This window comes from Temnothorax curvispinosus, unplaced genomic scaffold, assembly GCF_003070985.1.
Source record: "Temnothorax curvispinosus isolate PA1 unplaced genomic scaffold, ASM307098v1 QBEX01009580.1, whole genome shotgun sequence".
Classification (NCBI taxonomy): domain Eukaryota; kingdom Metazoa; phylum Arthropoda; class Insecta; order Hymenoptera; family Formicidae; genus Temnothorax; species Temnothorax curvispinosus.
The window spans coordinates 89,283-112,910 of NW_020219360.1; positions in this window are offsets into that span (position 1 = coordinate 89,283).

The window sequence follows — 23,628 nt, forward strand, 5'->3', positions numbered from 1 at the left end:
CCCGCATATGAGGACAAGATGACGAAAACGACACGTTCTTAAAAAAATGTAAATTTTTAAAAATTCTAATTTATTTAGAGTTTTTAAATTTTTACAGTTTATATAAAAGACTTTAGTGAATCTAAAAAAAATAGATCATTATTTTTACATTCTCACAGAAATTAGGAAAAATCGGCAAACCTTAAAGTCGTCATCTTACCCCCCTTTCCCTTATAAATCGATAATTTGATCAATACACCACTTCGTGTCGCTGCACCGTACAATGTACATCTTATAAAAATAGTTTATCGATAAAAATAAAATAAAAATGCAAGTAAAAATCAAGATCAATGATTTTATCTTTATTGTATATATAAAAGATTAAGTTTAATTACGGTAACAGTTCTTTCAAAATAGCATAGAATGATTTTTATTGATAATAATTAATCCTGGACATCTGAATGAGAGACATGTTAGATAATAAAAAAGAGTACAACCAAGAGGACACACGGTCCGTAATCGCAATTGCCATTAAATCCACTTCCATTTGGAATCCATCACGGCTTCAAGTCGGGTCACGCTCGCGGTGTCGTTAAAATTCGAAACCGGAGGACGATCGTAAAAATATCGCCCTCCTTCCCTTTCCCGGTGAAAACGCCGACGGATATCGTGAAAAGTGCGCGTCGGCGATCAACGACGGTGATAATTTATTGGGAAGTCGAAAAAGTTGCTTATCGCGCAGTGCGCGTCTTCGTTCACCTCTCGAGAAACTTCCTACGGGTCTCTTTGCCTTTCACCATTTTTATTGATACTAAATGTGAAAACTCGTCACCCTACCGGGGACATCTTCGCTCCAAAGATCCTGTTCGAAATGGCGCGTATAGAGGATGCCTTAGCATAGCAAGCTGGGCGATACCGAGTGAAATCGCGGCAGATCAGGCGGGCGCACGCGAGGTCGGGTTACAGCGTCGATAATCTTGACGTTAACTGTCGAAATGTCGTCGATGTCACGCGGAATTCGCGCCGCACCTCGTCGCGAGGACAGTTTTACGGCCGGTTGCGCACGCTGCCGCCGGCGAACGCGCACGCGGAAAGTCAACGGTGGAAGGTATGGTACTAATTATGAGTAAACACGTCTCCCTCTCGCGTGAAACTCCTGCCTCGAGTCCCTTTTGTCCTGTTTGCTCGTCACTTAATTACTTGACCTCGTTACCATCTTCCCAAAATGCCTAACGTTGCTGCTCTCTCTTCACTTCATGGTTTATTCTTCCCGCACAATCCGCCTTATATTGTCCTCTTCTACATTTTAAATAATTTTCTAAATAATTTTAATAAATCTACGATTACCCCAATACGTCATATGTAATCACTCTAGTACAATTAAATTCTTTTTTCTATGAGAATAAGGAATCTACTATGCTTTCTGCGCTTTAAAAATTTATATCTTTGTTTATCTTTTGTGCATCACTAAAATAAAATTTTTTGTAAAGCTTACAATATAACCCTTTCTTTATAATCAACATCTGTTTCATATTCTATATAAATCAATTCCTCATGCTGTAGATATTAGTTCTACTGTTCGAAACTAATCGTTGTTCATATATAACCAGCGAACTTGAAAGGTTTGTCACCGGGATCCGCAGAAGCGTCGTTCGACGATCGATTTTACGATTGAACGTGACATATCGCGCTCTCGCATAAAAAATTTCGCGCCGTTTCTTGTCTACGATAACTGCCGCATGCACTTGGAGAGATTGCATCCAAGATCGTTGGGTTTCGCCGAACAATGGGCGGACAGTTCTCGAAGGACTGTGTCAAAGTGCCCTTTTATTGGGCTGTATTTCACCGCGAGGTACTCGAAACCGCGCTCGCGTAACGATCCACCGGGATTGATATTCACAGCCGCTGCCGATCAGTAGGATCGGTGTGTCGCGACTCGTTGCCATCGATCGCTTTCGTGTCCCCGCGATCGGACGGGGACCTTCGCGAAGCGTTAACACTCACTTCGATCTGATCGTACCATTGCCAATCACCTCGAAGAGCGCGAGAAAAAGCGTTCTCCACGCCGATTTTTTTGCGCCACGACAGCTTCACGCTATTAAAGGATGTATAGTTTCCTCGAAACGTATAGTTTATACTTTAGACAAATACGCTACTACAATTTGTACGATCATGATAAGACTCAATGCATTTAACTTATTTTTTTTTTTATAAACGTATCTCGTTAGCTTTTAATGGTATTATTAATACATTTAATAAAAAATGTAGAGATACGTGGAGAAGATAATAACAGTTCGAAATTTAATTTTGCACAACCGTGGAATTATGGTCCATTCTTCTTCAACGATTTAAAATCGCTTTCGCAGTAATACACTTCCCTCATTGATTTACCTTATTCTTCACGAGCACACATCGCGTTTCATGTTTGCACAATGTCGGAAGGTACCTCAGAAATGCTCAAGCCATACGCGCCACGTAAGTGTGTACATACGAATTGAGGCGTTTATTAATACAGCTCTTTCACTTCGCAGATGTGCATTAATTGTCCGCTAAAGTTCCAGCTAATGGTAATGTTGGGAGGCCGTAGGCCTCCCAAAGACCGCGGAGCGCAACGATGTGCGGGCACGATAACAGCGCGAGAAGAAGAGCTCGCACACGCTCGCGCCGCGCGCGGTTCGCTCAGCTCGCTCGGGAACGTCGCGCGCGGGAACATAGAAGGTATGGGAATGCGAGTGTGGGCACGTCGCGTCATAACTCCGTGAGCCCCGTAAATCAAGGTGGACGCCTCGTGCACCCATAGAAACGGTTATATTCGGCCATAACGGCCGCGTACCCACCGCGACGACGACGAGGCTATATTTTAATGGTAACGATAAATTACTTACGAGAAGAGAATCGCGCGTCGCGCGGAGATGGCGGCGATGAAACCCTCACGCGGCGAGGCCGCGATCCTCCTGTCGAGCATCCTTCTCGTCCCCCTTTTCGCGAGCGAAACCCTCTTCCGCTCGCTCGCTCGCACGTGCGAGCGAGCGAGCGCGAGTGGACGGTACCATTGATCGCGATCCGACGTGTCGGCGCGCGAGGAGAATTACTTTGACTCCGGCGCGGTCTACTGGAATCGCGATAACGTACGATCCGCGGATCGCCGGGATGAAATATTAACTCGTATGAGTGCCGCCTCGATATTCCCAGCCTCGGCAGCGAGAGTAATTTGCCGGCGCGCGGGGGGAATAGAGAAAATTTATATTAGACGTGTGCTCATCACGCGAGATTACGCCCGCGAGTAAGTACCTAGCGAGTACTCTTCGCGGTAATCGTAACTTCTTATCCGGCGTTATCTGTTGCCGCGGCAGAAGAACGACATTTGAGCACCAAATCCGCGAGAGAAATGTCGTGTAGGATCTGTTGCCCACCATCGCGTTCTAGAACGCCTCAGCCCTTTATCCGCCGCCGGTCGCTTTGCAGGATTTCGCTTTTAGATATCGGCCTGGGTGGCGTGACCGGCTATTACGAATCTTCGCGACGACGCGAAGATTAATGCCCGTCTCTCCGCGTACCTCATTAATACGCCATGCAATCGTATGCGCGTACACCAGCCTGTTACATTATGATAACAGAACAGATTTCAATGTAATACCCTGCGCCTGAGCGCGGCGCCGGCGAAACAGGTCGTGTGGAATAATGTAATTTCTCTGTACGCGGCAATATATTAGATACGGTGTTATTCGTCCGCGCTTAGTTTGCGTGTTGAGTGTCTAAATTATTACACGCGCAATTTAGATAGATATAAATATCTGAAAGCGATCCTTCTCTTGTATTCACTTTGCTTTGAGAAATGCAAAAATATGCAATAGTATAAATAATGCAAGATTTAGATACTTTATTATACCTTCAAAAAGAAAAAAATAAAATTTATACGTGAAGTACACGTTTAAATACTCAAAGCGAAAGAATATATAAATAAACAATCAACGCTTTTGTAGATTTAATTAGATATTTAATTAGACATTTTTCTCGTATTCGTAAATCATCGTCATCACAGCTACCGAACACTTAGCCGGATCACAGCTCTGACCTCCTAAAGCCGAGCTTGCGCAAGCTATACGCTAACTGCTCGCGAGCAGATCGCCCACGCAGCGTGCAAGGTGGTCCGAGCACTTGAGATCTTCGGGTCTCGGTCTCCGGACACTTTTATGCCCCCGACGACGAGCGACGACGACATCACCGAGCACCTTCTTCACGTAGCGTGGGCGACTCATGGGAACTTATAACTGCTCGTTCAGCCGTCGTCGTTTTCTGAGCGCCTGGTTGCTCGCCTTTCAGTAACACGCGCCTCCCAACGTCCGCTAAATATTGTGTTCACCAGAAGATTATAAATAGGATAGGTTAATGTTGTAACGCTAAATTAGAATTATATTTTAAGTTCCATTTAGTTTACTATATGAATACTTTTAGAACGTTTCATTTTGTATAATTTCTGTATTAACTGAGAATCTAATTCTCTTATCATTGAATCGCGCGACGTCCTTGATTTGGCGATAGCTTGGACAGTCCAGTCACATCGGAGAGCAGCGTGATTTTCGTTCGTGAGACACGTGGCCGTAGTATATCGAGGGATTTATCGTCGTGAGGAATGCGGCGCAAGGTGGTACGCGAGGGAGAAAGAGAATAAGACGCCGCCTCATGCGAGGTCGGAAAGCGAGGGAAGAGACGAGGCGAATCTCTGCCTCTCGCACTCGGCATATCTATATACGCCCGTCGTTGTCTCTCCTCATACTCCGCGCGATGATGCTTTCCTAGCTTCGTCTCTCGCTCTCTTGTTGTCTCTTTTTCTGGCTGCCCTCCTGCTTTTTCTTCTTTTTTTTTCTCTCTCTCTCTCTCTCTCTCGTCGTTGTTCGCGTAGTTGCTCGTACACACGTCGCGCGAGTACACACGCGAGTAGTGTACGTAATACCGCGCCGAGGCTCGAGCGTATAAAACGCGTCTTTGTGCGCTCGGGCCCAGCTGTTTGTCTAACACCTCGTACCTGCCCGGGGTCAGTGGCGATTCTGTTACGAGCCCCGGGAACGTCGGTCGTTCGATCCACGGGCCCGGGGTCAACGCCACGATCCTGGAAGATCGATGCCGCGCCGTCGGCTCGCGTACGCGACGCCACCGAGGTATCTCGAAAATTTTGGCTGTGTATATAGGAGCATCTAATTCTATCTAGAGGATATCTGGCAAAAGAGTCAAAAAGAAGCTTAGTCTTTTGATTTTAACAGCATTGCAACAGTTTTTCTATAAATGCGCATACCGCCAGGAAATAACTATTGCAATTGTATTTTTCGTACATTTTTATCTTTTTCTTTCAATTATATAGCGATAATCTATTCTACTGATGCAATTAGAAATATTTGAGGATGCTAAAACGTCTTGCAAACGAGACCAACGGCCAGCAATAATTCGGTCTCTGGATCCTCCGTCGTGTACTGGACGAGAAAAAGTCGATCGAGAATAATAAATAACGTAGCGGATTAGTAGAGAACCACGGGAGTTCGTGATTGATATTCGCACACAGGTTTTCTTTGCCAGTACCGCTAATAACTTATCCGGTAGACGATGTCCAAGCGCCCGCTTCTTGCACGTCTATCGAGCGTCTCGTGGCTTTCGTGGCTTGATGCTTGCTTGCGTCACAGATCGTTCGTCGCCGAGCGAATGTTTTACGAGTGGGAGCGCTCTGTGTGGTCCTCGTGTCAAAATGTGTCAAAACTCAAGTTCGTGGTCTCGCCGTGTCGAGTAAAAAGCGGTTCGGTAACCCTACAAATTAACGGGCTGTCCCGATGGGAGACACGTCTACGACTTACATGGAGAATAAATGAGAGAAGGAGAGGTGAATAAACCCTTTTGCGTTAGAGAATAGAATTTGGTTTGAGAATATCGACACAAGATCGGTAAAAAAAAAACGTAATTAAAAATCATGAACATTAAAAGAACGCTGTTTGTGGCACATTTCAATTTTATTTAAGCACGAGTGTGGATAACGATCGAAAAGAATGCAATCTAAATGAAACTTGGTATTTCAATCGCAATGTTCTCGACGAGAAAGAAGAGCCTATTCCTGTCGAGGACAGGAAGACTCGCGTCATACCGCTCCGAGCGAGAATAGTCGGCGATTCGCTTCCTAGCTTCGCTCGTCCTTCCTACGTCGCATACGAACGATCCTCTTTCGCGGTTTACGACGATCGAATGGATCGAGAGGCGACCGTCCTTGGTAATTACGGTCGCGCGATCGCGCACAAAAACGCGAGAAATAATATCCCGGGAAAATTGTGGCGGGTCTTACACCGCGACGAGCGAAAGTTTACGCAGCAGTATGTGTCGAAGATAATTTTTTTTTCTTTACTTATAGTCTTGTAAAAACTCGCATCTTATCTAATATCGTCTATTACGGACAATGGCGCGAGGATAATCGTGCAAGCCAGCGGATTAGATATGCAATATTTTCTTGGTAATTGCAGCGAGTGCAGCGAACAATCTTTACGGCGTGCGCAGCTGTCCGGCGGGAAGATATATTTTCCTGCGTGTTTCTCGTCAAGCTTTAAAAGAGTGCTGTGTTGCGATGACGACAACGACGGCGACAAACTACGATGTATCGGTCGAACGAAACGACCGAAAGAGTTGCGAAAACCGAACGTTCGATTGGTCCACACGACACACACAACTGGATGTTACATTATACTCGCCGTATAGCCGAGTTGCTTTACGATCGCGAGTTGCACTTAAACTTGCGCGTGGAAATTTTCGAACATGACGTGTGCGAATAAAATTAACTCAAACTCTCGAAAGATGCATAAGCATAAACATCAAAGAAGATGGACATGAAAATTGCGGACATTTGACACATAGGCGTGAATGGAAACTAAAGTATCGCCGGTAGCGGCGCGCTGAACATTCTGGATATAAGTGCGAAAAAGGATATTGCATTAAATGAAGAAGGTGCTCACAATGTGCGAGATTTCATTACGACAGTGTTATGGGCAGTTTAATAAATAGATAACTAGGGAGAATTTAGGAAGTGTTAAAACCGTAACTATTCTCGCGGAATACCGTTGCGAGAATCAATCCTCTTTCGGCCGGAATAAAAGAGAGGCGTCCCTTTCCCGCCCTCGTGTCATATCCCCGTGCTTTCGGTCGCCTCTGATTGAGATAAAATCGCGGGCTTTAACTCGCGCGGCCGGCGCGGCGGACTGAGGAGTATCGCTCGATAGAATCGAATGCTTGATTTTCTATGGGATAGGATGCAACTATTGTGCGTGATGCTGAATGCGCGATCGTGTACGTGTAAATGGATCCAATTGCGGGACAGTTTGCGTTCTCAGCCGTCGTGCGCGAAACGTTTACCTATAGATTTCCACTGATAAAGTCATGCCTTCATCTTGTACAACCGGTGTGCCAGCCGGATACTTCCTCTTGTTGAATCCCTTCAGAGATCACGACGCTTCCAACAAGAAAATTTGATCCTTTTCTTTTCCGCATATACATACGATAGATCCCGTACATATATTGCGGCAAGGAAAACGTACGCGTTAAAATATATATCAACAGAATATAAATAATGCATTATAAAGAACACGGCAAGGGGATATGTTATCGTCTCGCGTCGTTGATGCAAATATTTAATTACAATACAATCCCATGCGCACAGCTAAAGAGTACAAATGGAGAAAAATACCAGCAACGAGAGCTACGGGACCGCAAAGCAACCTAGAGCGAACAGTAAGAGATCGTATGACGGTCAACGACGTTGTACCGTATGTACCGTACACTTGCAGTATAGGATATTCAATGATCATTGAAGCATCCGTTGTTCGTGATGCTCACAAGTTTCTCGCCAACAGAACGTTCTTATATAAATAATATAGAACGCGAAGAATTTCTAAAAATATTTTGAGACCACCAATTTTAATTATTTGTGCTCTTATGTTGTCCGAAAATATTCAGCTGTTAAATTATTCTCGCCGGAGGAAAGATTCGAAAAAAATCTCGTATCTTAATTTCTCTCATAATTATCGTCTGTTCTGAATTGCATAAATTCTAGCATCCGCTATTTATTAACAAAACATGGCAGAGTCTTGTCTAATTAAGTTGTAAGCAAAAAGCTAACAGTTTCCGCTTTACGTGCCGCGCGTGCCAGTGGATTATTCTTAGAATGCTAATTGAAAATTAACCGGCCGCCGCGTCGGCTCGGGTCAGCGAAAACCGCTAGAACGTATTGCCGACGCAGCCGGCGATACAATAGACGCGCCGGCCATAATCCATACCACGCCGGCGGCTTCCGTACGCTGAATCCCGACAAACTGCGTCGACTCATCTCGGGCTCGTTATTACGGCGGCGAATGGGACGACCGCACGCACGTCGGTACGGGGCAAAAAGCCGTTTTCGCGTAAAACGATCGGCGTTGCTCGGCTTTCCGTCGTAAAATAGCGCCCACAGCTCCGATGCGTCGCGCGCGCGCGAGCGAGTGCGAGCGGCGACTGGCAACAACGTGAGAATGTACGTGTGACGATAAAAGTTACGTTCGTGAATTTTACGTTCCACGCCGTGTCCCCGATCTCGCTGGGACCTCGCGCGAGACGCGCTCGTCCATATATTACGAATACGAGCGCGTTTCGTCGCAAACGCCGCGCCGCCTCATTTCCCCAAAATTCGCACACTGACGATTCCGGGTTGCGCGGGGAACCGGTAAATTTATGGCGACGATAAAAATGGTATCTTTGTATCGATCATACGGTTGACGGTCACATAACAGTATATTATTTATAACGAGTATATATCATTCTTGGTGAAATCTACTTTTGACGCTGTGCGGTGTAAAAAATAAATAAGGATTCGAATTGTAATACTTATTTTAAAGCATTTCATAGTTTAAGTTTGCATTATTTATATTAAATATATAAGAGGATACGAAAATAAAAAATATATACTTGATTGACTTGTGAGATTAATAAAGTTTGAAAAAGTATCCCATCAATAAATACACGGATCCAAAAATTAAAGCTGCATTGAGCTGCATTGCTGTTTCCAAGGCAGTCGGGTAATTATTGTCTCTTATCTAACGCAGCATTATTATAAGCGGCGTTTCATTAATCACTGGGACTGGTAGGTTTGCGCTCTCGAGGCGCATTCCTTTCTGAAGATCGATCGAACAGATCGAAATGCGTGCAATTGACTACGCGCGGAATTGTTTACGTCTCGCGGAATTCCAGCTCGATAAATTCGGATTTTTGCATGGGGACGAATATAGTACCGACCATTCAATCGGTACAGCGCGGGTCGTGCAGGCTACCGCATGCGCGCACGCTAGTCGCGGAGGCTTACAAGAGGACTGGTCCATTCAAGAGTCAACCTCACTGAATTATATCTCGCTACAAATTCGCACAGGCTAGGCTGTGTCGCGCGAGTTTACGCATGTTCGAAGATTCTGCGGCGAATGGCACCATATAGCATTGTATCAGAATAAAGAATATATTAAGGAATATGGTAATAAAGAATAACAAAAAATATGTGTTAAATCTATGCATTATTCAACGCTTTTTCACAAATGTATGTATAAGGTTAAATATTATTTCTTATTAATCGTATAATAGATTATCACGATCCGATGTGAATATGTAATTCATGTGATCATCAATTTAATCGCTATAGGTAGTGGCATATTAATCGCAGAAAGCGACGGGCGCCAACGACTCCTTTTTTCTCCCTCGCGCATCGCAGTTTTTTTCCGGAGTATTACCGTCATTGGCCGCGAGAATCGGGTATGCGCGAGGATTATACGACGTTCCTCGACGGAACGTGCAGCGACAGAGGAGAAAATGACGAGGGGATCGAGAGGGAGCGTAAAAGGAGGGCGTTGGGAGGAGGGAGAGACAGAGACGCGAAGAAGCAAGACGCGACCACCTCGCGAAGAAACGATTACCGATGACTTACGTATGCAGGCAATCTCGTGTTGCGCGGTTTGCGCAATTATTGGAACACCTCGTGTGTCCGTAATAAATGGCGGAATATGCCCTGAAAGGTGTTAGTTCAAGATCATCCGGCAATACAAGAGACCGCTGGTACGCTATCGCGGCCGGATTTCATCACCGCGCCGACGACGTCGACTCGACGTCGACTCATCCGCGGCTACTTTACAGGCACGTATTTATGTAACCGCGCTCGCGGGACATTAAGGTTACTCCTGATCGAGGAAAGTCGCACCTATCTACCTATCTACTCCGCTATTCTCTATTCCGCTCCCAACGCCGTCGTGCGTAAAAGCGACTCGATGATCAGCACTTCGATCTTTCATACTGTTTATAGCGGACTCGCGAAAGGTCGGTGATGCTCCCGCGATCGAGCTCGACGTCCACTCGAGATTACGTTTTACGCAATTATGCGTGCCGTAATGCGACTCGAAATTAAATTACGCGCAACGCGTTGCAAATATATATATATATATATATATATATATATATATATATATATATATGATGTAGTAGTGTAGCTCATCGATCGTTCGGTCCGTCGAACATCATGGAGCCTTGATCTTAAGCGGTGGGCGTAATGTTACTGTCTTCACTCACTTTCCTCTCTTCGCTTCTCTCATTCTATAGCTTGGACGTAGACACATCAGGGTCTACAAAACTTTCTACTTCAATATCAGATTCTAGTCTGGCACAGACCGCTTCTAAGTATCGGATTAAGATGTTAGAATTGCGAAAGAAGTCGCTAATTAAAAGTTTCAGACCGCGTATTTAAATATCGATACAATACTTTTCAGACCGCATTATTTTGTATACCATATATGTAATTATATTATATTCGTGTGCTATTTCAATAAATTGAAAAATTGAAAAATTGCTACCGACAGACATTTATTTCTGCCTTTCCTTTTCTCAGTATTCCTCTGTTTCTCGCATAGTTTCGTACAATACAAACTCCGCTCGCTGACTACTGCCGTCTGGGATTTCAATGCGCCGTGACGTGGGAGTAATTGCGACACGCATACGCGCGCATGCATACGCACACGTACGCGCAATGCCGTCGTCGACCTTGCGCTCGTCTTCCTTGTAAGGCGCAATCGAGCGCTTTGTGCCTACGATCAATTACGAGATATCCACTTTTGTCGCTCTCCTTGCTTAACGATGTGTCCCAATTAAGGTACGGCGATTAATGCCGCCGTTCGTTCTGAGACCCGAGATTTCTTTCGTGACTTTTTTTTTACCTCAATCTCGTTGTTACGTTCCCCAATGTAACCGATTCCCCTCGTCTCGGCTCTCTGCGAAAATATTATAGAATTTCATGGTCATACCTCGATTATAACAAATAACGGATCAGAGAGAATTGCGCGTATTAATAAAAATGTTGTTTCTACACATTTTTATCCTCTCCAAATCTATGCAAATTGAAACGCCCGGTAAAGTAGACAGGATGAAACAATCTTACAGCTCCGTGCTCACGTCCCACATTTAACGCGGTCATATAATTCGCGGCCCACGCTTAACGTCAACTAGGATCTTCATATTGGACAAACGGAACTTTGTTATAATCGGACGGCCACGTTTACGGGCTAAATGCGGACTGTAAATAAGGACCGTAGACGTAGACTCTCTTTGAATCGCCACGCGTATACGCTCGAGGAAATCCTATCCCACGCTGGATCTCTCGGCTCTCGGAGAAAAGGAGTCCGCGCGATCTGTGATCGCGTCCACGTAGTACGTCGCGCGGAGGAGGATCGCTCTCGCGGAGTAGTGTATCCTGAAGCCGAAGATGATCACTTGGCGAGTGAGAGGAGACGGCCCGTCCTTGTCTACTACCTCGGCACAACGCATACATCACGCCAGGCCGGCCGGCTCTCTCAAGATCAGGCGCGTTCTCGCGTGTGACCACACATATGTAATTCCAATTAACATTGCAGCGCGTGCGTACGTACATAAAGGCTTGCATTACACAGCGCGCGCGGAGTGTTACACGCGCGGATTATTCCGCGCTGAGGTTAACGCGTATGTAACGTCTGACTGATTGACTGACTGACTGATTTTTTTTCCTCGTTCTTCCAATCTTTCACGTACCCTTCGCCATTCGGCTGCTCGTTTGCTCGCTCATCTCGCTCACGCTGCGAGAACGTATGCCGGATTTCACACGATGTCGACATGTCCAGATGGAATCTGTTACGATTTCGCGAAAACGAAGTCGTGGAAGCGATTTGCGCGCGGTTTTTTGCGTAATGAGAGTTGAAAATCGTTCCGCTGATTGGATGAGAGATCGCATCTTCAGATGGAACAAAAACACTTTCGGATAATTGCCGTAAATCGAGATAGACTTTCTGCTTGTTAAATCATGAGCGGTTCGACGCACGAGGGAGTCGAATTAAGTGAAACATCGAGTGGGAACGATCTCTAGGCATACTCGTGACATGCTTTTACAAGGCTCTCGATCGCGCCAACGAATTCGCACGATTAGCAAATGCTTCTAACCATCTTCTCGCGCGAACTGTCTCTCCTCCTTTTTTCGTAAAAAAAAAACGCTCGCGTTCACGGCGGACGCGGACCACACACGACGAGGCAAGTGCATCGTAAGTAGCCTCTATTTCGAGAGAAAATATTATCGTAACGCCGCGCGCGCGCGCGTCCTCACCCGCGAACACTGCGTGCCTCTACCACGTGCTCGCTCGTATCGCCGGCTCGAAATAATATTTGGCCGCGCGAGATCGCGCGAGTAGCTGTAAAGATCGCGATATCGCGCGGGATCGCGTCCAGGTGCATAAACGACCCGCTCGCACCACTTACGACCGTGCTCGATCCAGCACTGTCCCCCTTCTTCTTCTTCCTGCTGGCACCGTTCTATTCGTTCGTCATTTATCTCATGAAATCGGCGCCCGGTCGCCTCTCGAGAATATCCCGAGCGATTGTCGTCCGAGGAACGTGACAATTATCGGAATAAAGGGAGCGTCAGCTCGGTCATTGTGATCGATCCCGCGCGAGAAAATCGGCCGATCCGAATGTGCGGACTCGCCGGAACCTCCCACTTTCTTTCACGTGCTTGGTCGCGCGTGGTCGATCTCCTACAAATGCGAAATTTATCTTCGATCTGGATCGAAGGACCGCAGCGAGGACCATGGCGACGGGCGCTCCTGACTCTCCATTATGCGGCTCCGGTACGGTCAGTGGGTCCGTCATTGTCCGTGCCGCTCGAGAATGGATGTTTTGGGTTTTCGTGAATGCGCCGAGTGACACCTTCGAGTGCTGCTCCCCGGACCCTCTCTACATATTTCTTCTCGACTCCCTTCTCTTCCCTCATCTTCCTTCATCGAGCTCTTATGCCACTATCTTTTTCGCCCTTCGCTCTCGCTCCTCGGATCCTTTTTCTTTTTCTTAACTCGACCGACTCGCGACGAGTAGCCGAGAATGCGAAACGATCGTTCACCGTTCGAGACTGGAACGAGCTGGTCATCTTGACTGAGTCAATATATTACCACCTTTCTCCCTCGCTCCTAGTATAGCTTTTTCGAAGGTTATATACAGCGACTCTGATTTATCTGAATCTAGGATGCATGCAGGTTCTAGGGTTTTAAGATTTACGATTAGCTCGCTTCACAGGTGCGAGAATTCGATTTAGATGAGAACCGATATTCCCCGAAAGCATATAAACGTATCCATAATATATTTAAAGCCAAGTGAATATAAATTATTAGTACTTTAAAACAGAATGTGTTATTTTGCAACTTAAAGATAAAAAAACAAATACATTATATCTGTACAGATAACGAACTTTTCAATTTCTAGAATGATATTAGTTAAATATGTTCCGATTTTAATCAAGACTGTTATACATTTAAAACTTAAGAACTACTTTTTAAATAAATAATCTGTCTTTATTAAATCTTTATAAGAGGTATCCCTCGATTAATTGCGGAATTGTTCGACGAGTTCCGACATCGTTACCAAGAAAATGGAGACGGCAGCCGAGAATACGTTGAATGCAGAAGAAAAAGGAAATCGCGCGGAAATACGTATTTAATGTCTTTAAGGCCGCGTCAGTCACGCTCTGGTTACATCATTGCACTCGCGATTATAGTACGGAGATAATTGCGACTACGTAACTAGCATCGAGCGAAAACAGACGTTTTCCATAGCGACGATAATACGCCACGTCCATCGGGAATAAGTAATTCATGCATTCCGCAAAAAACAGAACAATTTTTATGCGTCCTGCAATGCAATGCCTTAAGCATAAAACAGGATTCAAAGCTGATTATCTGTCTGTCACAATCACTCTTTCAATATTACTGTTATTTTTTTCTATACGTTTAACGCACACACATGTTAATATGTTATTCTTTTTATGTATTTTTTTCTTTCAAAATGGATATTAAAACACGTATTTAAAATCGTTACATATAAATTTCATATAAAAATAATAAAATAAAATCTCAAACGGCGGAGAGTTCAAATCACGAACAATGTACAAAATACGTGCATTATACAATTGATATGGATATTAAAATACGAGAATAATTACAACGTTATCAATTTCAACACATCGCAATGCTATATACCTGAAGTCAATATCTGTTTCATAAATAAAACATTCCGTTTATATATGTCCGAAAAATTCATAAATGACGATTCAGTATTGCGTGCATAATATATTTCGAAGTAGTGTATTCGGTAATTCGTATTATTTCGCGCTTTTAATCCAAAATGTTACTTAATTATTAATTAAATTACGTTTAAACCAGCGAAAAATTCAAAGCTTAATGGCATGACACATTATAGCAATTTAGGGCTCTTTCCCGACATCTCGTGAGATTTGACGTCAGAAATGTTGAGAATTGACACGTTGAGAATTCTTGCACAGTATTTCCAAATAAAAAAATATTTCCTTAAAATAAGACTACAGATCACTTCAGCACACTTCGAAAATACTCCGAGTTTAGATTAAGTGTACCCCTTTTCCTTGACAGTTAATAAACAGCCGTAAAATGAATATAATACGAAACCTAGTCATCTGCCTGTGCATAAGCCTGCATCGTATCACATTCGTTTTACAAATGTTTAACAACTGTCAAGAAAAAGGGATGTAACTCGGAGTATTTTTGAAATGTGCTAAAGTGATCTGTAGTGTTATTTTAAGCAAATATCTTCTTATTTGAAAATACTATGCAAAAATTTTCAACGTGTTATTTCTCGCTTCTGACGTCACATTCCAACATGGCCGCGACGAGTACCCAGAAGCCTTAAGTGTAGTTAAAGAAATCTATTATTGTTCACGCGCATATGAGCATAACGATGAAGCGATATTTTATACTCTTTTAGTTTCCACATTTCGATACTTAAGTGATAACATAATAAATAAATTATGCAAAATATTTATTTTGCAATAACAGAAATACATCGGTAAATCTACAGCCGTCAATTGTGGGAATTAATTATAGCTGAGTTAATTGCTCATAGGAAATGGTTTTCGCATTTCGATATAGGTACGCGAAACGGCATGTACCGTGACTTGCCGAGTATCGCCGGGCGAATGACAATACAGAGTACTCGGCAGCCTTGCGGCTTGACGTATATTGTTTGTTATCAAATAAAACAATACATACAAAACTGTACATCAGCCAGTCTCACTTCCACGATATATTTAATGTTATTTCCACGAAATAACTACAACCGATATGTTACTTTTAATTTAAGATAATTTCGATAAGTAAGGTTTTAGTACATCTTGCACTTTCCTTTACGGATTTATTAGCGTTACTTAATTATAATTTCATTCAATTAAAAGAATAATTAAAAAAGAAATATTATTACTTAAATACTAATTAAAAAAGAATTTGTGTTTCTTACAATTAGATTAGTTGCGTATATACTTATTATTAATAACAAATTCTTATTGTTATATACAAATTATGTTTTAATTGATATGCATATTATTTAATTATAGCATTTAAAAAGAATTAATATAAACGTATTTTTTTAAAATTACTTAAACTTAGAAACGATTAAATTTAGTATTGATAACATATTCACGTACAAGCAAAGCAATTTCAAATAACCGCATATTGCTATCTTGCTAAATCAATATAAAATACAAGAAAATTATCATCTAGCATTATATTTCAAAATATGCAAAAATGTCATAATAAAGAATAATGTTTTATAAGTTTTAATTTTAATATTAAAATATCGAAGTTAATCATATATTATACAAATAAACATTGGAGTTTAATTTTAATGAGATAATTATTTAATGCGCATGCTGCACATTATTTAAGTAGCATTTAATATTTGCACATTTTCTCACAATAAAACCAAATAATTTTTAACCGACAAATGCGTGAGTCCTATCACAGATGAATTTTTACCTGGTGTCTCAAGAAAAGTGGACCGAACATCTGTCGTACATTTTTTCTCGGTCGGTCATTAGCACAAAGTAGCGACACGTCGTTCCGAACCCCGTGAAATCCCGAGGATCTCGTTATGCGTAACCGAATACACGGAAGTGGCACAATAGCGGGCGCCTCGATTGGGAAGAAAAGAAAAGGAATGGTTTGCCCCTTAATCTGACGGCGCACATAAATTCGCGGGAACGAGTCAGTTTTCGTCGCTACAAATCCCTAGCCGCATCTAAAAGGGTTTTTGCCAGATGTTCGATAGGGGTGACACAATTTCTATCGGCAAATCGCCGAGGAAAAAAATTCCAAACGATCCAACGAGCATCTAATACGTTGGCAAAATAAACTATTTACAATAAATTTATAAACAATACTATTACAAAATTTTTAAAAATACGCCACACTTATTAAGTATATGATATTCACCCTTATTAGGGTTCTTTCTCTCATTCATTTTTTTGCTTCTTGTAAAAAAAATAAAAATACTATAAAGTAGAAGGCTGTTAAGCGGTGGTTTACGGTTGATCGATGTTGTATATCGAAAGAAGGACAAGCAATTGCTCCAACAATTTTGCTATTGTAACAAATAACAGTGGATTATACAGAATTACGTACGTCGCGATCGTGGCAGCGCGAGTGCGCTCGTTGGGGACGATACCGAGCCGAATGTTCTTGCGGTTCCAATGCGTGCGTGTGATGACCCTCGGTGCACCGGCGACGCGGAGGTAACACGCGCGTGGCGCGACCAAGTGCCCTTGAATTAAAATGGTAATAGAAATGTACGATTTGAATTGCGAATGTCATAGCGTGCGTGCTGCAGCCGAGTCCGGGATATGTATATGCTAAGCAGCGCCTTGTTTTGAATTTAGAACAGACGCCATCTTGCCGGCGAGCGGTTTGCTCTTTGCCCCCTTCCAGCAGGCAATTCATGCCGAAGATCGTCGCGACCAATGGGGATGCATTCAGGAAACCACGGTACGGGTACGATACTATAACTTGTAGGGTATATACCTGCCTGTTTTAAAAGGCAACAGCGTCTGTACTACCATTCGTGATAGGCGACAGCAAACTCATTAACCCACCGGTCTACGGCCGCCTTTCTTTCCGCATTTGTTCACAGAGTTCTTCCTTGGTTTCCATACAATCCCTTTTACAAGAATCCGTGTAATGGTTACTGTCTCATACAATCATGACAGAAGGCGGTGATCATGATGAAAAAGATTATTGAGAAGTATCTATGCAAATATAATTACTTTAAAAAAGTTTAGTCGATCCAATTCAGTTTTAAAAATCTCTCTCAGAACTCCTTGAGAAATGTTCTTTCTCAGTGTTCTAATACACAAGCATAAAATTTTTTTTTCAAATGACGACTATAACAGCTTTTTGATTATAAAAAGTCCTTTTTTCTTTTAAATCTATTTAAAAGCTATTAAATTTATATTTACATATATAAATATTCTATTTGTATTGTTTAACTCTTTATGATCTAATTTTTTGCGCATAAAAAATTACATAACGCGAATCTAGCAAACATTAATCTTCGGATAAAATTAGCAATTATTTACCATTTTTAAATTTTTTATTAAAAAAAAATGGTTTATAAAAAAAATACAGTTATATGAGTGTGACTTCAGTTATATAGCGTTATACGGAGTCTGACAATAAAGTTCGCAATTCGTCATGATACAATAGCTACATACTTTATTACTGAAGTCCCCTTAGGAAGCTACACACCCCGATACCAACGCCTTATTTATTGTTCAAAGCAGTTTTGGAACTATTGTGAAATGGTCTTCGGTCAATGAGCTCCCGTGACGGGAGTCCCGTCGTGTTATTCTTAATGTCATTAACGTCATTAAAAAGTGCATTTCTTTCAACATTTCCTTTATCTTTAGGAATAAAAAAGTGCAGATACAGCATTAGATCCAAAACTGCTTTGAAGAATAGACAAGGCGTATTGGTGTGTAGCTTTCTAAGAGGATTATTTTGAAGAATGCTAAAATGATATTCAGGCAACAAGGTATGTAGTAATTGAGTTCACAAACTTCATTTTAGACCTCGTAAAAGTTTGAGATTTGACTAATGGTGAACATGACACAGCGACAATTAAGCTTTATTGTCAAGCAATAATGGCGAGAAAGAATATAAAATTGTAAAGTATTAACATACGTGCCTAATCCTGAATATTTTCAATATTCAAAGCGTTTTGGATATTCACAAAGAAATCACAAAGAATCAGAAGTAATCAAAAGAATGAATAGTGGGCGTAACCAGGGGGGTGAAGTAGAAAAACTAGAATACCTTGAGTATGCCCAAAATTTCCCTTGTGACTTTCAGAATATAAAAACCTGGCAAATATTTATACATATATAAAATCAAGCAAGAAGGAACAATGCGATTTTATCTATTCTTTCGTGTCACGTATAAGATACATCCTTTCCCTCTGCTATATTGTTCAGATTTCTGTAGACCATATTATCTAGTTGACCTAAGTAAAAGTTCCTAAGTAAACAATCATTTCTAATTGTATTATGGTATTAGGGGTAGTATCTTTAATCCCATTTTTGGCTGTTCTTCCGAAAACGTCCGTGCTCCGATTTAGGTAAAACTTTGTGAATAGGTTTCTTTTAGATAAAAAAGACATGTACCAAAAGGATTTTTTGCGACTCCAAAGTTTACAACTTTTTTAACATTTTTAACTTGCTGCCTCCGCGCATACATTTCCCACGCGAAACGAGGTGTCACGAGGTGCCACTTTTCAATATCCTAACTATTCTCTGCTATAACAAATTATTTCTGTTACAGATATTAAATATTTTTACACAATGCAACTTTTCATAAGAAGCGACAAAAGAAGAAAAAACGGGTTTTTAACTTTTCACGCGAACCGAGGTTCACCCCCACCACCCCTGATTGCGGGGGAGGGGCGGCAGCCTCTCCCCCGCCTACGTGTGTACTGTTTCTCTCTCTCTCTCTCTCTCTCTCTCTCTCTCTCTCTCTCACTGCTAATTCTGTGTATATTATTATATACTATGTGATAGATTATATACATTGATATCTCGAAAACTATAATATGCATCGTAGTTTACAACGTTTCTGATTTTCTGAAGTTTCGCCAATGATATTTATGTTATGACTTTGACGGGTATGACTTTATGGTTGTTTACATTACTTGAGAGCTGTTTTGGTTCGTTTCGCGTGGAAAATGTATGCGCGGAGGCAGCAAGTTAAAAATGTTAAAAAAGTTGCTAAACTTTGGAGTTGCAAAAAATCCTTTTGGTATATGTCCTTTTTATCTAAAAAGGAACCTATTCACAAAGTTTCATCTAAATCGGAGCACAGACTTTCGGAAGTTTTTATTGTTAACCTGAGAAAAAATGTAAAATTGTAAAGTTTTAACATACGTGCCTAATACTGAATATTTTCAATATTTAAAGCGTTTCGGATATTCACAAAGAAATCACAGAGAATCAGAAATAATCAAAAGAATGAATAGTGATAGAATTTTTGCTTGCGGTTTCAGTACACAAAAAAAAACTATACGAAACAACTCTTTTTTTAGACCGCATAAAAAAATAAAATTTTGTAGATCTGTATTACTCTTTCCTGTAACACTTTTCAATAAACGTATTCAACAAGCACCAAAAAAAGAAATTTTATTTTTGAAAATTACAAGGCTGCACAAAGAATGATACAGATAATGCATCAAATAATATGAGATTGTAGAATCGTAAATACTTATCAGTTTCAGAAAGTAACAGTTATTATAGTAACAGTTAACGTGATAAAATATAATTATATCACGTAAAAATAAAATTAAAGAAGACAGAAAACTTCGATATATTCAATACTAAAAGTAAAGAGAATTTTGAAACCTAATGGGGATTAAGAATTACGTAGATCAAAGAAGTATAATTTTTTTAAATGGGAAAAAAACTCGCAAGAAAACAAAAAGAGAATGAATTGTATTTGTGAGCGATTATGTAAGACACCCTTGCATTATGCATGTATAAAAGTAACTGTTATGATCATATTCATTAATAAAAGTTGAAGTAGGATTCAATCGATAATTGTAAGGAGTATATTCTCGTATCTCATTGTCAGCGCAAATGTTTACAACTGTCATTGCATAGATATGGATCTATGCGTGTTTTTCACCGATCCGCATTACGTTCATACATTGCAAATCGTTAAAATATTGCTAACATCTAAGGCTCGGACGTACATGGAATATTAAAGAATTGAAACGATGCTTTTTTTCAGATATTATCAAGGCTTTTGTACACCAGTTTAATTGTACGATCTTAATTCGCGTTATTCCTATGCGCGTGTTACGAGTTACGATCGGCGATTGAGAGGTGTGTCGTAACGTGTATACGCGATCATGCGCGATGTCCGATTTTAATTATGCCTTGCAGTTTGATGGCGTTGCGTAAGTCTAATGAGACAGAGATCGATCTCGTCTGAACCGCGTCAGTCTCAGCTGAAAGACGACGCCAGAGTAATGGCAGAAAATTCCATCCGTCTATTCTAGCGGAAACACGGCGCTGGGTTCCGATAGGAATAATTCTTCTGAGAAAAGGAGATTCCTCGAGATGTAGGAACGGATGGACCGCGTCTTCTAATTGTTCCTCTGCACGCAACACAGCACAACTTTGCGCAAACCTCGCGCAATCGGCGCGCGCGCGCGTGCGTGTGTGTGCAATGCGTGTGTGTGCACGACGAGAGCGAGTATGCGCAGAATTCGCGGTCCGGGTTCAAGATTGCGGGGCACGACTCCCAATGACCTTTCCGCGCAAACGGAGAAATATTTAATTGGCGCGTAACGCGCGGATTAACCGAAGCTTTATGGGGATATCAAGCGCGCGGCGGCGAGCGAGAGATAAGTACCAGTAACGGAAACGCGGCGTATCGACGCCGCGAGAACGTTTCAATGCTCTCGTTCCGATACGATGACGTTGCCGTACAATCGGCATATCGCACCGGGTTACCGCCAGCCGATGAACCGCCGCCCGCGGAACCGTGCAGGGAATGCCACTTACGGCTGTGCTTCCTCTTGACCCGCGCGCAAAGAGGCATGCCTCGCGTCGTTTCGCGAAAAATTTTAATGCGCTCGCGTCGTGAGCATTAGACATTAAATCTTCGCCAAAGCCGCGGTGCTCTCAAGAGGTCTAGCGGAAACGAATAAAGTATAGTACTTATGAGATATGTATCTCGATGTAGTGTTAATTTCAAGGGTATCGATATGCGCGGGCATTATAAACGCTGCTCATCGAACGACCGTAGGAAATACCGAAATGATGAAATGTAAAATTGTTGGGGGTATCGCTATTATGTATATCGCGGATATAATACGCTGCTGGTAGTTCCTGCACGTGGTTGATACGCTATGTAAATTTGTACAAGCGAGTATTACATTGCAAGAGAAAAAGAATGTATAGTTTCATCATAAATGGAATACGTTGTACTTGATTTAGAGATAATTAAAACAGGATACATGCATCATTCGAATTACTTCATATTTTTATATAATATGTGGGGCACATGTATAATTTTTATTTTCCTTAAGATTAATTAAAATAAAAATCATTTTATGACATTCTTTTAAAATAGTGTTATAAAAAAAATGGTTTTATTTTTATGAATAGTCACATGCATAATCGTCAATAAGTACAAATCTTTAACGCAAAATAATAGTTCCATATGCAGCAATATGCTCTTTTATCGAATTCTATAGAATTACTTCATCAACACCGAATAGAATCAGAACAAATCTCTTAATGAGATAATAAATTCCAAAGTCCCGTGCGAGAGTGTGGCGTCTTGCAATCGTATTGTACGGGTCAGAACTGTGAATCCGTTCGCCAATTACGCGTTTCTCTTTCCTGCGGGCGCGCCAAGTACCGTCGCGTTTTCGACGCGAGACATCGACTTCCGCATCGATGGAAACGTAGTCATATCGATGCGCGGCCGCAGGTACAGCCGGTACCCCGTGTGTGGAGCGTTGTTCGCGATCAATAGATCGCTGTACCGGCGGATCAGCGATCTGGCGGGATCTAGCAGCGGGAGATCGTGTAGCGATCGTTCGTTCCGCGATCGCGCACAATACGAATCGTATGTTCCGGGGTCGTACCGGGGGCGACCGTCTACGTACACACCACGCTGAATCCGTGAGAAGTGCCCGCTCACGGACCGGTACACCGGTCTTGCGCCGCTGTAAAAGATACTTTCCACGTGTACGGATCGTTCCGTGTCCGGTGCTATCGAAAATCGGACTATACGAAGCCGGTCGTAACGTAATCCCCGTTTCCGTCCTTCGCTAATCAAAAGATCGAAATTTCGCACAAGTCTCACTATTTCTTGTTTTATGAAGATAAATTTTTAACAAACGTAAAAATCTTCAATGCGTACATGTATATAATAGGATTAAGCAGGGATTATTAAATATAAATTTGTAAAAAATTAAATTATACCTCAAAAATAGTTTAGTGATTTTTAATAATCAAGATAAGCATTTGAGTCTTTGTTCTTAATTTATCTTCTTATTTTCTGTAAGGGTGCACTGCGCTGATTGGATATTTATCCTTCAAATGTTGTCTTTGAAATCGCAATTATTTGCAAACACGAGCTAAAATTCTTCGTCTAAATATTTAGTATAATATTCAATATGCATTGGTTTTAAAATTTATAATAGACATTTCACCTTTTGTAATATTTAAATATTTTTGTAGTATAACTAGATATCTTTCTCGTTTACACGATTAGATTAGGCATGTCACATTTTCTGTGAGATCTATTCATGTTCGTCTTCGTTACCTCCCACTCGGAGAGATGCGCAGAGCATTCATCGTTCGCCAAAAGCATGCGGTGTAAAATATCTCGCCACGAACATTATATTACAGCAAGCATATCTGATGCCGTGCATATACGGGGTGTCGGACAACTTTTGAATCGCAGGCATCTTCCCGCATAATATCTCGAATAATTTAAGCGACGTAAAACCTCGCATTTCCTAGATTTTACGACTTTTTCGAAGCATGACGAAATTTCGCTTTCACGTATTGGCTCACCGAACCGATCAAGCGATAAATTGTTGTCGCTCGCACGCGTGCGTACAAGTTAAAAGAAAATACAAAACCGTTTTGATTTTTATTTTCATCATATTTCGTTCGCAATGGCAAGTCAAATCGCGCTCTCTCTCTCTCTCTCTCTCTCTCTCTCTCTCTCTCTCTCTCTC